The following is a 14,963-nucleotide window of genomic DNA, read 5'->3' as shown; positions in this document are numbered from 1 at the left end:
TATATATATATATATATATATATATATATATATATATATATATATATATATATTCTATTTTCATTTTATTTTGCTTTGTCGCTGTCTCCCGCGTTAGCGAGGTAGCTCAAGGAAACAGACGAAAGAATGGCCCAACCCACCCACACACGCAAATATACATACATATATATACAAACACAGACATATACATATATACGCATGTACATAATTCATACTGTCTGCCTTTATTCATTTCCATCGCCACCCCACCACACATGAAATAACAACCCCCTCCCCCCTCATGTGTGCGAGGCAGCGCTAGGAAAAGACAACAAAGGCCACATTCGTTCACACTCAGTCTCTAGCTGTCATGTAATAATGCACCGAAACCACAGCTCCCTTTCCACATCCAGGCCCCAGAGAACTTTTCATTGTTTACCACAGACGCTTCACAGCCCTGGTTCAATCCATTGACAGCACGTCGACCCTGGTATACCACATCGTTCCAATTCACTCTATTCCTTGCACGCCTTTCACCCTCCTGCATGTTTAGGCTCCGATTACTCAAAATCTTTTTCACTCCATCTTTCCACCTCCAATTTGGGCTCTCACTTCTCCTCGTTCCCTCAACCTCTGACACATATATCCTCTTTGTCAATCTTTCCTCACTCATTCTCTCCATGTGACCAAACCATTTCAAAACACCCTCTTCTGCTCTCTCAACCACACTCTTTTTATTACCACACAACTCTCTTACCCTATTATTCCTTACTCGATCAAACCACCTTCAACCACATATTGTCCTCAAACATCTCATTTCCAGCACATCCACCCACCTCCGCACAACTCTATCTATAGCCCACGCCTCGCAACCATATAACGTCGTTGGAACCACTATTCCTTCAAACATACCCATTTTTGCTTTCCGAGATAATGTTCTCCGCTACCACACATTCTTCAACGCTCCCAGAACTTTCGCCCCCTCCACCACCCTATGATTCACTTCCGCTTCCATGGTTCCATCCGCTGCCAAATCCACTCCCAGATATCTAAAACACTTCACTTCCTCCAGTTTTTCTCCATTCAAACTTAACTCCCAATGGATTAGTCCATCAACCCTACTGTACCTAATAACCTTGCTCTTATTCACATTTACTCTCAATTTTCTTCTTTCACACACTTTACCAAACTCAGTCACCAGTTTCTGCAGTCTCTCACACGAATCAGCCACCAGCGCTGTATCATCAGCGAACAACAACTGACTTACTTCCCAAGCTCTCTCATCCACAACAGACTGCATACTTGCCTCTCTTTCCAAAACTCTTGCATTCACCTCCCTAACAACCCCATCCATAAACAAATTAAACAACCATGGAGACATCACACACCTCTGCCGCAAACCTACATTCACTGAGAACCAATCACTTTCCTCCATTCCTACACGTACACAAGCCTTACATACTCGATACAAACTTTTCACTGCTTCTAACAACTTGCCACCCACACCATATATTCTTAATACCTTCCACATAGCATCTCTATCAACTCTATCATATGCCTTCTCCAGATCCATAAATGCTACATACAAATCCATTTGCTTTTCCAAGTATTTCTCACATACATTCTTCAAACCAAACACCTGATCCACACATCCTCTACCACTTCTGAAACCACACTGCTCTTCCCCAATCTGATGCTCTGTACATGCCTTCACGCTCTCAATCAGTACCCTCCCATATAATTTCCCAGGAATACTCAACAAAGTTATACCTCTCTTATCTGAGTACTCACTTTTATCCCCTTTGCCTGTGTACAATGGCACTATGCAAGCATTCCGCCAATCCTCAGGCATCTCACCATGAGTCATACATACACTGAATAACCTTACCAACCAGTCAACTATACAGTCACCCCCTTTGTTAATAAATTCCACTGCAATACCAACCAAACCCGCTGCCTTGTCGGCTTTCATCTTCTGCAAAGCTTTCACTACCTCTTCTCTGTTTACCAAATAATTCTTCCTAACCCTCTCACTTTGCACACCACGTCGACCAAAACACCCTATATCTGCCACCCTATCATCAAACACATTCAACAAACCTTCAAAATACTCACTCCATCTCCTTCTCACATCACCACTACTTGTTATCACCTCCCCATTAACCCCCTTCACTGAAGTTCTCATTGATTCCCTTGTCTTACGCACTTTATTTACCGCCTTCGAAAACACCTGTTTATTCTCCCTAAAATTTAATGATACTCTCTCACCCAAACTCTCATCTCCCTCTTTTTCACCTCTTGCACCTTTCTCTTGACCTCCTGCCTCTTTCTTTTATACATCTCCCAGTCATTTGCATTATTTCCCTGCAAAAATCGTCGAAATGCCTCTCTCTTCTCTTTCACCAACAATCTTACTTCTTCATCCCACCACTCACTACCCTTTCTAATCTGCCCACCTACCACGCTTCTCATATGTATCTGTGGAAAGGACCACAATTATGCACGTGATCAAGATATTCCTATGAGTCCACAGGGAAAATGAAACACGATAAGTTCCTAAGTGCACTTTCGTGTAATAATCACATCATCAGGGGAGACACAAGAGGGAAACACAACAGTCAGTTAATATACATCGAAGAGATGAAGCTAGGACGCCATTTGGTAAACGTGTGATTGTCCATGTTTACCAAAATTGTGTAACTGGTAACTGAGTTTGGTAAAGTGTGCGAAAGAGGAAAGTTGAGAGTAAATGTGAATAAGAGCAAGTTATTAGGTACAGTAGGGTCGAGGGACAAGTTAATTGGGAGGTAAGTTTGAATGGAGAAAGACTGGAGGAAGTGAAGTGTTTTAGATATCTGGGAGTGGATTTGGCAGCGGATGGAACCATGAAAGCAGAAGTGAATCATAGGGTTGGGGAGGGGGCGAAAGTTCTGGGAGCGTTGAAAAATGTGTGGCAGTCGAGAAAGTTATCTTGGAAAGCAAAGATGGGTATGTTTGAGAGAATAGTGGTTCCAACAATGTTATACGGTTGCGAGGCATGGGCTATAGATAATATTTGGTGTGAGGTGGTTTGATCGAGTAAGTAATTAAAGGGTAGGAGAGAAGTGTGGTGATGGGAAGAGTGTGCTTGAGAGAGCAGAGGAGGGTGTTTTGAAATGGTTTGGTCACATAGAGAGAGTGAGTGAGGAAAGATTGACAGGGAGAATGTATGTGTCAGTGGTGGAGGGAACGAGGAGAGGTGGGAGACCAAATTGGAGGTGGAGGGATGGAGTGAAAAAGATTTTGAGTGATCGGGGCCTGAACATGCAGGAGGGTGAAAGGCGTGCAATGGCACTACATATATATATATATATATATATATATATATATATATATATATATATATATATATATATATATATATATATATATATATATATATATATATATATATATATATATATATATATATTTGTATGTATGTATATACATGTGTATGGGGGGGGGGGGCATTTCTTTCGTCTGTTTCCCTGCGCTACCTCGCAAACGCGGGAGACAGCGACAAAGTATAATAAAATATAATATAATATATATATATATATATATATATATATATATATATATATATATATATATATATATATATATATATATTCCCCACAGGTTGGATGCAAACCCTGGGTTAGAATTCAGCCCGTGGTGGTATTTATACAAGTCTTTCTACAGATACAAATAAATGTCTGCGAAAATCTATCAACATCTCAACCTCGCTCTCTCCGCCGACGATACCACTTTCTACGAATCCGCTGTTAAATCTGCGCACTTCATTTACTTGAGACGATACACAAACACAGATCAACACATCTATTCCTAGTTTGTCAAGAAAAAAAAAGTATCTTATAACTTTTACAGTCAGACCTGTCGTAATATTACTTCGAGAGCCAGAACCTTCACCTGACCAGAACTCCCACTGCTGGACACACTCGCCAAACCTTGTCTCCCGACACCATGTTCATAAGCTCACACACACACTGGACGAGTCAGTAAAGCGGACATCCATCAAAGCAAAGCATAAAAAAACTTGTGGGATACTTGTGTCTGGCGGGCCAAAACCTGACTATACCAGACGAAGGCGACGCTCATTTTCTACTACTCGGGCCACACCTGAAACTATACTGGCTTACCATTTTCGGGGTTTTGCCCCAGAGGCCCCCCCTCTACATTCCGTTGTTTTGGCCCATAAACGAGTGATTGAGACTAGTCACTGCATTGGTGTCCATTTCCTCGCTCACACCACCAAGCCAGTATTTTGACTCTGAGTCATACATACAAATGTTACATAATCCATTCTGTGTTGGACGCGAAATATCTTTCCGGACCTCCATAGCCTATGGTGGTAACAATGCATCACAAATTTGCCACGAGCAAGAACACATCATACACCCAACGCGAAAACCTGTCTCGTCCGTCAGCCATAAAGACCCATAACGGACGAGTCTCCTTCTTTTGGAACATCTTACTCACTCACCTTAACGATACCAGCTCGACGTCTCGTTCCGCATTTGCTTGCAAGAAATATATCCCCCACACTACTGCCCCAACTGGAGCAATCTCATCTTTGTACGAGTGTATACATTACACGTTCTAATGTGACACAACCAGTTCCTCGACTCTGCTTGCCATCTCGACTTAACAGATGTATATCATTAGAGTATCCTGCAGACACGGCTCTTGTCAGCTGGTCTGCCGTATATAATTCAGACAAATGTTCAAAAAATTACCAGAAGCTCCCTGACCCCATGGTACTGAACCATTTTCTTTTCTTTTTGATAGGACTTCTCGTTACGCAAAGTGTCACTGTTATCTTGCTGACCTAATAACTGAACTTTTGGACTTCATTATATCTATTCTTTTCGGTCTCAATCTTCTCCAACAGTTGATCCTGGGAATGATAATCTGAAGGTATCTATCCATTCACTGGAGGATGGTTCCTCTTGTTTATAATAATGTGCGGCAACCATTCCCAGTGATCAGGCCCTCGGAGCCATCATGCTGCAGGTCCCTCGTATGACTAGGGAACCTAATATTCAACCGCAATTTGAAAACTTACTACCTCAGGGTCAGTTGTGTATATATATACATTTTTCTTACTTTATCGTTGGAGGCACCAAAAAAAAGTTCACATCAAGTCCGGGCCTTGATTGAAGTTTAGAGAGGTGAAAGAACGGGCCCAAAAAACAAGGGACAAGGAAAAGTATTTACGAATTTTGGAGGAAGATAAAACCTGTCTTTAAAAAAGTGCCAGGTCATAGTTACTAAGAAAGACATGAGCGGGGTAGAGTGTACCAAACCTTCGAATTGTAGGGAAAACAGTTATCAAAACGGCCCAAACTTGAGTTGCCAACGGCCACACAGTAATCATGTGACGTAGCAGCTTGCCGAGTACTGCGTGGTCTAGCTATTAGTGGGGGTGCACAAGCAGCCAGCTCTCAGGAACAAAAACCAAATACCTATAGAACAGGGAAAGTGAACCAACATTGTGGCGTAAGGCAAGCGAGTTTAGTTTTGAAGTTAGCCTGGGAGAATTTAGTTGGACCGCCTCCGACTCAACTCTGTTAAGTAAGGATGCGAAGCTAGAACCAACCCAGATGCGAGAAGAGCTCTCCATACAAGGACGAGTCAATCTTGTGTATAAACGGAGCAACTGTTCGTAAGAAAAGAAATTCCGACATCTAAACAGGACACTCAGTTTCGTAGAGGCAGACCTAGCTATTTCCGTAATGTAGAGTTTCCAAGATAGGGTGCATGTTACAGTAATGCCAAGTACGTTCATCGAGTCAAAAGGTGGAATTACAGAGCCATCGAAGGCAAGAGGAGAGCTGTGTGGAATTTTCGATAGAGAGACGGGCAGACATTTAGTTGGAGGCATTAAGATTAACAAGATTTCGTCTAAGCCTCTCAATTACTCTGTCCTAGTCTACTGAGACGAGATGTGGACAAAGTGTGAGAAGAAGGAACAGAAATGAAGAACGTAGAGGAATGCACTGTTGAGTCGTCAACATATGAGTGCGTGCATCTGGTTACTTGCAGAACAAAAGATATCGTTGATGAAAGGGAGAAAAATGTAGGAGACAGGAAAGAAATCTGAGGGACACCACTGTTGATCGAGAAACAGGGAAAGGCTGACCCATCAATAACCACGGAGAGAGAGAGATCAGAGAGGAAGCTAGATACGAGGGAGCAGTGAGGGTGGGAAGCTAATAGAGGGGAGCTTAGACATGAGATCCCGATGCCACATCCTATCAAAAACTTTGAATATATCAAGGGCAGCTACACAGGATTCCCAAAAATCTCTCAGGGGAAAGGTATCTCAGTGGATCTAGCCTTACGTAAGACATATGGATGGGATGTACCAACGTATGCTTCCAAGAAGCAAGGAAAAGTTCTAGTTTTAAAACATAAACGGAACAGACGAACATGCACAGGTGCAAGTTCTGAGGCACACTCTTTCAGTACAAGGGGTATGGGTGCCATTAAGGACCTTGCTTGTGTCCAGAGAGAGAAGCGCTTTTCGGACAGAGTGAAAGAGATTACGGGAAGGGGCACAGGATTAGTAAGAGGAGCATCAGGAGGTGAAGGAATGTTAGAGTAATCCACGGTAGAGTTAGATGAGAAGCGGGAACCAAAGAGAGTTGCTTTACCCACGGAAGAGACAGCTATAGTACCGTCAGAGCGGGAAAGTGAGAGAAAGGTAAAGCGACAGAAGTTGTTAACGATGCCTTTAGCTAAAAACCAGAAAGACCTATTAGTGGATGACGAGGATAAGTTATCGTACTTCCTTTGAATAAAGGAACGCTTCGCCTGATGGATGACATGCTTGCCATGATTATGAGCAGCGTTAAAATTGGGAGCCAGAAGGAAAATGTTTGCATGTCCGATATGCCTAATCCCTTGTCTGAATGGCCTCAGAACAGGAACGGTGCCAACATTTACGATTAGAAGGAGAGGGGGAAGTTCCGTTAAAATAGACACAAATATGAGAGTGAGGTCAGATGAACCAATGGGATGATTGTATAGTTACATCGCGAAGGATCAGAGGTGATAAACAGATCCAAAAACTGGGGAGAGTTGTGACATTGGGCAGGAATATGGGTAGAGTGGGAGATAATTTGCTTTAGATCATCGAGAATGGAAAAGGTGAGGGTTTTATCTCTCCACCATCTGAATGGGGAAGAATTCAACCATTACGGGCAGGAGTTTAGATAGTCGAAGACACAAAAACCTATAGAATTTGGAGAGAAGGCGTAACAAAAGAGAACTGTGGGAGACAGACAGACGAACCAGATAACATTAAAGTTTGGGGATTCAAAGTATCCAATGCGTCCCACAAACGCGTTGATGTTGAAATAAACACAGATACCACAAGTGAACCAGAGTCGTGAGTGGAGATTACAGTTGGATATGAGAATGGAGCTTGTGAGAGCATTATTAGACAGGTGATTCTGAGAAAGAAGTAAGATATCAAGACAGGTATTAGTCAGATGGTGTTCAACAGATGAGAAGTTACTAGAAAGACTACGAATGTTGTTATAGTGAACAGAAAAAGAGGCAGGTCCATTAGAGAGGAAACGACTGTGGAAGGTGCCTGTATTACTACTTTACGAAGCCTCCCTTTCATCGGCAATAGTCGGGCGGGAACCTACAGATAATTAGCACCTTATGGTGCTAGGTGCCATAGTTATGCTGGACTCTATCATAACACCTTTTAGAAAGATGGAGCAAACAGATGGCAAGATAACTTATGTCAAGAAAATAAGCGAGATCCGAGTAGGTGTTTGGTGATTGTACAGTGAAGATGACAGGACTAGTATAGCACGGTAGTCATGTTTTGATGAGACAGAAAGTAAGACCAGCAATCCTGACATGGAGAGTGTAAGATGGTTCCGGCTACTTACGACCTATACGTTTTATCTTAAGACTTTAAACATCTCTAAATAAACATATAAGCAGAACTTGCCAATTTCACCATCATTTCCTGTCTCCATGTCTTTCATTTTTGGTTGGTTATCTGGGCTCTAGGCCAATCAAACCCATCGTTAAGGCTATCAGCGTCAAGGTCTGATCACCAATCGAAAAATCTCAAATACCTTCCTCAGGTGTTCAAGATAATTCCAAAATCATATATACATATACATATATGTCCTCACAACTTGCCTCCCACACCATATATTCTTAATACCTTCCACAGAGCATCTCTATCAACTCTATCATATGCCTTCTCCACATCTATTTGCTTTTCTAAGTATTTCTCACATACGGTCTTCAAAGCAAACACCTGGTCCACACATCCTCTACCATCTCTGACACCACACTGCTCTTCCCCAATCTGATGCTCTGTACATGCCTTCACCCTCTCAATCAATACCCTCCCATATAATTTCCCAGGAATACTCAACAAACTTATACCTCTGTAATTTGAGCACTCACTTTTATCCCCTTTGCCTTTGTACAATGGCACTATTCACGCATTCCACCAATCCTCAGGCATCTCACCATGAGTCATACATACATTAAATAACCTCACCAACCAGTCAACAATAAAGTCACCCCTTTTTGAATAAATTCCACTGCAATAACATCCAAACCCGCTGCCTGCCGGCTTTCATCTTACGCAAAGCTTTCACTACCTCTTCTCTGTTAACCAAATCATTCTCCCTAACCCTCTCACTTTGCACACCACCTCGACTAAAACACCCTATATCTGCCCCTCTATCATCAAACACATTCAACAAACCTTCAAAATACTCACTCCATCTCCTTCTCACAACACCACTACTTGTTATCACCTCCCCATTAGCCCCCTTCACCCCCTTCACTGAAGTTCCCATTTGTTCCCTTGTCTTACGCACTTCATTTACCTCCTTCCAAAACATCTTTTTATTCTCCCTAAAATTTAATGATAATCTCTCACCCCAACTCTCATTTGCCCTTTTTTTCGCCTCTTGCACCTCTCTCTTGACCTCCTGCATCTCTCTTTTATACATCTCCCAGTCATTTGCATTATTTCCCTGCAAAAATCGTCCAAATGCCTCTATCTTCTCTTTCACTAATCATCTTTCTTCTTCATCACACCACTCACTACCCTTTCTAACCTGCCCACCTCCCACACTTCTCATGCCACAAGCATCCCTTGCACAGGCCATCACTGCTTCCCTAAATATATCTCATCCCCCCCCCACTCCCCTTACGTCCTTTGTTCTCACCTTTTTCCATTCTGTACTCAGTCTCTCCTGGTACTTCCTCACACATGTCTCCTTCCCAATCTCACTTGCTCTCACCACTCTTTTCACCCCAACATTCTCTCTTCTTTTCTGAAAACTTCTACAAATCTTCACCTTCGCCTCCACAAGATAATGATCAGACATCCCTCCAGTTGCACCTCTCAGCACGTTAACATCCAGAAGTCTCTCTTTCACGCGCCTATCAATTAACACGTAATCCAATAACGCTCTCTGGCCATCTCTCCTACTTACATACGTATACTTATACTTATGTATATCTCTCCTTTTAAACCAGGTATACCCAATCAGCAGTCTTTTTTCCGCACATAAATCTACAAGCTCTTCGCCATTTCCATTTACAACACTGAACACCCGATGCACACCAATTATCCCCTCAACTACCACATTACTCACCTTTGCATTCAAATCACCCATTACTATAACCCGGTCTCGTGCATCAAAACTACTAACACATTCACTCAGCTGCTCCCAAAACACTTGCCTCTCATGATCTTTCTTCTCATGCCAAGGTGCATATGCACCAATAATCACCCATCTCTCTCCATCCACTTTCAGTTTTACCCATATCAATCAAGTTTACTTTCTTACAATCTATTACATACTCCCACCACTCCTGTTTCAGGAGTAGTGCTACTCCTTCCCTTGCTCTTGTCCTCTCACTAACCCCTGACTTCACTCCAAAGATATTTTCAAACCACTCTTCCCCTTTACCCTTGAGCTTCGTTTCACTGAGAGCCAAAACATTCAGATTCCTTTCCTCAAACATACTACCTATGTCTCCTTTTTTCTCATCTTGGTTACATCCACACACATTTAGACACCCCAATCTGAGCCTTCGAGGAGGATGAGCACTCCCGGCGTGACTCCTTCTTCTGATTCCCCTTTTAGACAGTTAAAATACAAGGAGGGGAGGGTTTCCAGGCCCCGCTCCCGTCCCCTTTAGTCGCCTTCTACGACACGTAAGGAATGCATGGGAAGTATTCTTTCTCCCCTATCCCCAGGGATTTTTTATCGAGGATGTAAGGCATGTGTACGTGTAGGAAGAGAGGAAAGTGATTGGTTATCAGTGAATATTGGTTTGCAGCAGGGATGTGTGATGTCTCCATAGTTGTTTAATTTGTTTATGGATGGGGTTGTTAGGGAGGTGAATACAAGAGTTTTGGAAAGAGGGGCAAGTATGCAGTCTGTTGTGGATGAGAGAGCTTGGGAAGCGAGTCAGTTGTTGTTCGCTGATGATACAGCGCTGGTGGCTGATTCGTGTGAGAAACTGCAGAAGCTGGTGACTGAGTTTGGTAAAGTGTGTGAAAGAAGAAAGCTGAAAGTAAATGTGAATAAGAGCAAGGTTATTAGGTAACAGTAGGGTTGAGGGACAAGTCAATTGGGAGGTAAGTTTGAATGGAGAAAAACTGGAGGAAGTGAAGTGTTTTAGATATCTGGGAGTGGATTTGGCAGCGGATGGAACCATGGAAGCGGAAGTGAATCACTGGGTGGGGGACGGGGCTAAAGCTCTGGGAGCGTTGAAGAATGTGTGGAAGTCGAGAACATTATCTCGGAGAGCAAAAATGGGTATGTTTAAAGGAATAGTGGTTCCAACAATGTCATATGGTTGCGAGGCGTGGGCTATAGATAGAGTTGTGCGGAGGAGGGTGGATGTTCTGGAAATGAGATGTTTGAGGACAATATGTGGTGTGAGGTGGTTTGATCCAGTAAGTAATAATAGGGTAAGAGAGAGGTGTGGAAATAAAAAGAGTGTGGCTGAGAGACCAGAAGAGGGTGTTTTGAATTGGGTTGGTCAAATGGAGAGAATGAGTGAGGAAAGACTGACCAAGAGTATATATATGTCAGAGGTGGAGGGAACGAGGAGAAGTGGGAGATCGAATTGGAGATGGAAAGATGGAGTGAAAAAGATTTTGAGTGATCGGGGCGGGGCCTAAACATGCAGGAGGGTGAAAGGCGTGCAAGGAACAGAGTGAATTGGAACGGTGTGGTATACCGGGGTCGACGTGCTGTCAATGGATTGAACCAGGGCATGTGAAGCGTCTGGAGTAAACCATGGAAAGTTCTATGGGGCCTGGATGTGGAAAGGAGCTGTGGTTTTGTTGCATTATACATGACAGCTAGAGACTGAGAGTGAACGAATGTGGCCTTTGTTGTCTTTTCCTGGCGCTACCTCGCGCACATGCGGGGGGAGGGGGTTGTTATTTCATGGGTGGCGGGGTGGCGATGGAAATGAATAAAGGCAGACAGTATGAATTATGTACATGTGTATATATGTATATGTCTGTGTGTGTACAAATGTATGTATACGTTGAGATGTATATGTATGTATATTTGCGAGTGTGGACGTGTATGTATATACATGTGTATGTGGGTGGGTTGGGCCATTCTTTCGTCTGTTTCCTTGTGCTACCTCGCTAACGCGGGAGACAGCGACAAAGTAAAATAAATGAATAAATAAATGGCCTTTGCCTAGCAAGAATGAAACTACCATTGAATGAGAGACTCAATGGGGCTGGGATGACTTGCCCTGCAAGACCGCAGTGGATGAATTGGCCTAATGACTCGTATCAGCCAGTCCCACCTCGTGACCAACTGCTGTGTTCCAGTACGGAGGATCGTTCACTTTGCCACATTCGGATTCCGGTTTCGATGTTGCTACCAACACCCACCACCGCCGCCATTACTTGTACTGAAGTTCACAACCGATTCTTCATAATCTTCTATTTTCCTTCCTATCACTTTTCATTCTTGTTATTCTCCTTTCATCAACTCCTCCCTTCCTCCCACTCTCGCCGCCAACTTCAACCCTCCGCGACTCATCAATGAATAGAGACTATTCATCGGCAAAGTGATACAACAACAATGGTCAAGTTTTTTTTCCCCCTAAACTTCGTGAGTGTGGTCAGTGCACAGTCTCGTCTGGGATGAAGGACACAATAATAAATAACCAACAAATTACGGGGGTTGTACACGACGAACATCACGTGATGCACCAAATGGAATTTCCTCTCAATACCCGCCTCACTAACAGGACATTGCTAGATAAACGAAAGGTCTTAATCTACTGGTGTAAATATGTGGTGTAATCTACTGGTGCAAATACGTGGTGTAATCTACTGGTGTAAATACGTGGTGTAATCTACTGGTGTAAATACGTGGTGTAATCTACTGGTGTAAATACGTGGTGTAATCTACTGGTGTAAATACGTGGTGTAATCTACTGGTGCAAATACGTGGTGTAATCTACTGGTGTATATACGTGATGTAATATAGTGGTGTAAATACGTGGTGTAATCTAGTGGTGTAAATACGTGGTGTAATCTACTGGTGTAAATACGTGGTGTAATCTACTGGTGTATATACGTGATGTAATATAGTGGTGTAAATACGTGGTGTAATCTACTGGTGTAAATACGTGGTGTAATCTACTGGTGTAAATACGTGGTGTAATCTACTGGTGCAAATACGTGGTGTAATCTACTGGTTTACGTGGTGTAATCTACTGGTGTAAATACGTGACGTTATCTAGTGGTGTAAATACGTGGTGTAATCTACTGGTGTATATACGTGATGTAATATAGTGGTGTAAATACGTGATGTAATCTAGTGGTGTAAATACGTTTCGGTAAAAACCAAATCAAGTGAGGACGTTATCCACACATCTGGATCCACATGATCCACCACGAATCTCAACTCGAAAGAAACCACTATTGGTGGGTGACTGTTGAGGTGAAAGTGTTGACGGGGTGAGGTTGGTTGGTTGGCTGTTTGGGCTTTAGGCCTTTCAACTGCCAGGGTCATTAAGGCCGTCAACGTAACCTACATCCACCCACTGAAAAATCTTTTTCATCACCTTCTTCATGTGTTCAAGATAATTCTAAGACCACATACACCCTCACTATGCTTCTGGCCCACGCCGGGGTGAAGCTGTGTGGAGAGATAGACAGAAGTATCTGAGAAGGACAGATGGTGAAAACTTAAGATTGGGAAATAGTGAAACACGAATGAAAGTAGGAAGCAACTCTAGGGAAAGTGGGTGAAGACAGCAGAAAAAATTACAATTAATATACAAAATGGAAAATTCAACACTCTAATACAATCAGCTGAACTTTAACAGTAAGCCTAATTATGATTATGAACTCTGACCTTTTTCCCCTTAGTTATATAGCGCCCTCGTCTCGCTATGGGAGGTCAAGGTCACTTCCTATCTATGATGTTTGAAACGTGATTTTAATCGACTTTCTGAGGTAGGGAATTATGACACAGAAACACAGACCGACTCCAGCAAGCGTTCGAGCTACAGTGTAGCAGAGATAAAAAGATATGTGTAAATTACATACACAATATCTAAAAATCATAACCAAGTACGTATTATCACAAGCATACATCGAAACGCCATGTAAACAGAGACAGTCAAAATAATACAGCATCCGCCGTCCATGTAACCTTAACCAGAAATATGTATGGTACAAAACTATGAAATAAGAATCACAAACTTACCCTCAAACGTGGACGTAATGGGTCGTGAATCTATCTATCTATCTATCTATCTATCTATCTATCTATCTATCTATCTATCTATCTATCTATCTATCTATCTATCTATCTATCTATCTATCTATCTATCTATCTATCTATCTATCTATCTATCTATCTATCTATCTATCTATCTATCTATCTATCTATCTATCTATCTATCTATCTATCTATCTATCTATCTATCTATCTATCTATCTATCTATCTATCTATCTATCTATCTATCTATCTATCTATCTATCTATCTATCTATCTATCTATCTATCTATCTATCTATCTATCTATCTATCTATCTATCTATCTATCTATCTATCTATCTATCTATCTATCTATCTATCTATCTATCTATCTATCTATCTATCTATCTATCTATCTATCTATCTATCTATCTATCTATCTATCTATCTATCTATCTATCTATCTATCTATCTATCTATCTATCTATCTATCTATCTATCTATCTATCTATCTATCTATCTATCTATCTATCTATCTATCTATCTATCTATCTATCTATCTATCTATCTATCTATCTATCTATCTATCTATCTATCTATCTATCTATCTATCTATCTATCTATCTATCTATCTATCTATCTATCTATCTATCTATCTATCTATCTATCTATCTATCTATCTATCTATCTATCTATCTATCTATCTATCTATCTATCTATCTATCTATCTATCTATCTATCTATCTATCTATCTATCTATCTATCTATCTATCTATCTATCTATCTATCTATCTATCTATCTATCTATCTATCTATCTATCTATCTATCTATCTATCTATCTATCTATCTATCTATCTATCTATCTATCTATCTATCTATCTATCTATCTATCTATCTATCTATCTATCTATCTATCTATCTATCTATCTATCTATCTATCTATCTATCTATCTATCTATCTATCTATCTATCTATCTATCTATCTATCTATCTATCTATCTATCTATCTATCTATCTATCTATCTATCTATCTATCTATCTATCTATCTATCTATCTATCTATCTATCTATCTATCTATCTATCTATCTATCTATCTATCTATCTATCTATCTATCTATCTATCTATCTATCTATCTATCTATCTATCTATCTATCTATCTATCTATCTATCTATCTATCTATCTATCTATCTATCTATCTATCTATC

General features: G+C 41.3%; 1 long non-coding RNA gene across 1 annotated transcript in view; it reads right to left on the bottom strand.

Annotated features, from left to right (window-relative positions):
• The window catches only part of LOC139750665 (uncharacterized), a 363,938-nt gene extending 350,146 nt beyond the window's left edge, over nucleotides 1–13,792 (bottom strand). Inside the window, exon 1 of the long non-coding RNA XR_011713195.1 lies at nucleotides 13,761–13,792. This is a non-coding gene — a long non-coding RNA (uncharacterized lncRNA). The remainder of the gene's footprint in view (nucleotides 1–13,760) is intronic.
• Between the last annotated feature and the right edge of the window lie 1,171 nt (nucleotides 13,793–14,963).

The sequence above is a fragment of the Panulirus ornatus genome, chromosome 10, assembly GCF_036320965.1.
Source record: "Panulirus ornatus isolate Po-2019 chromosome 10, ASM3632096v1, whole genome shotgun sequence".
NCBI classification, from domain to species: Eukaryota; Metazoa; Arthropoda; class Malacostraca; order Decapoda; family Palinuridae; genus Panulirus; species Panulirus ornatus.
The sequence above is the reverse complement of the archived record's forward strand: the minus strand, read 5'-3'. Positions and strand labels throughout refer to the sequence as shown.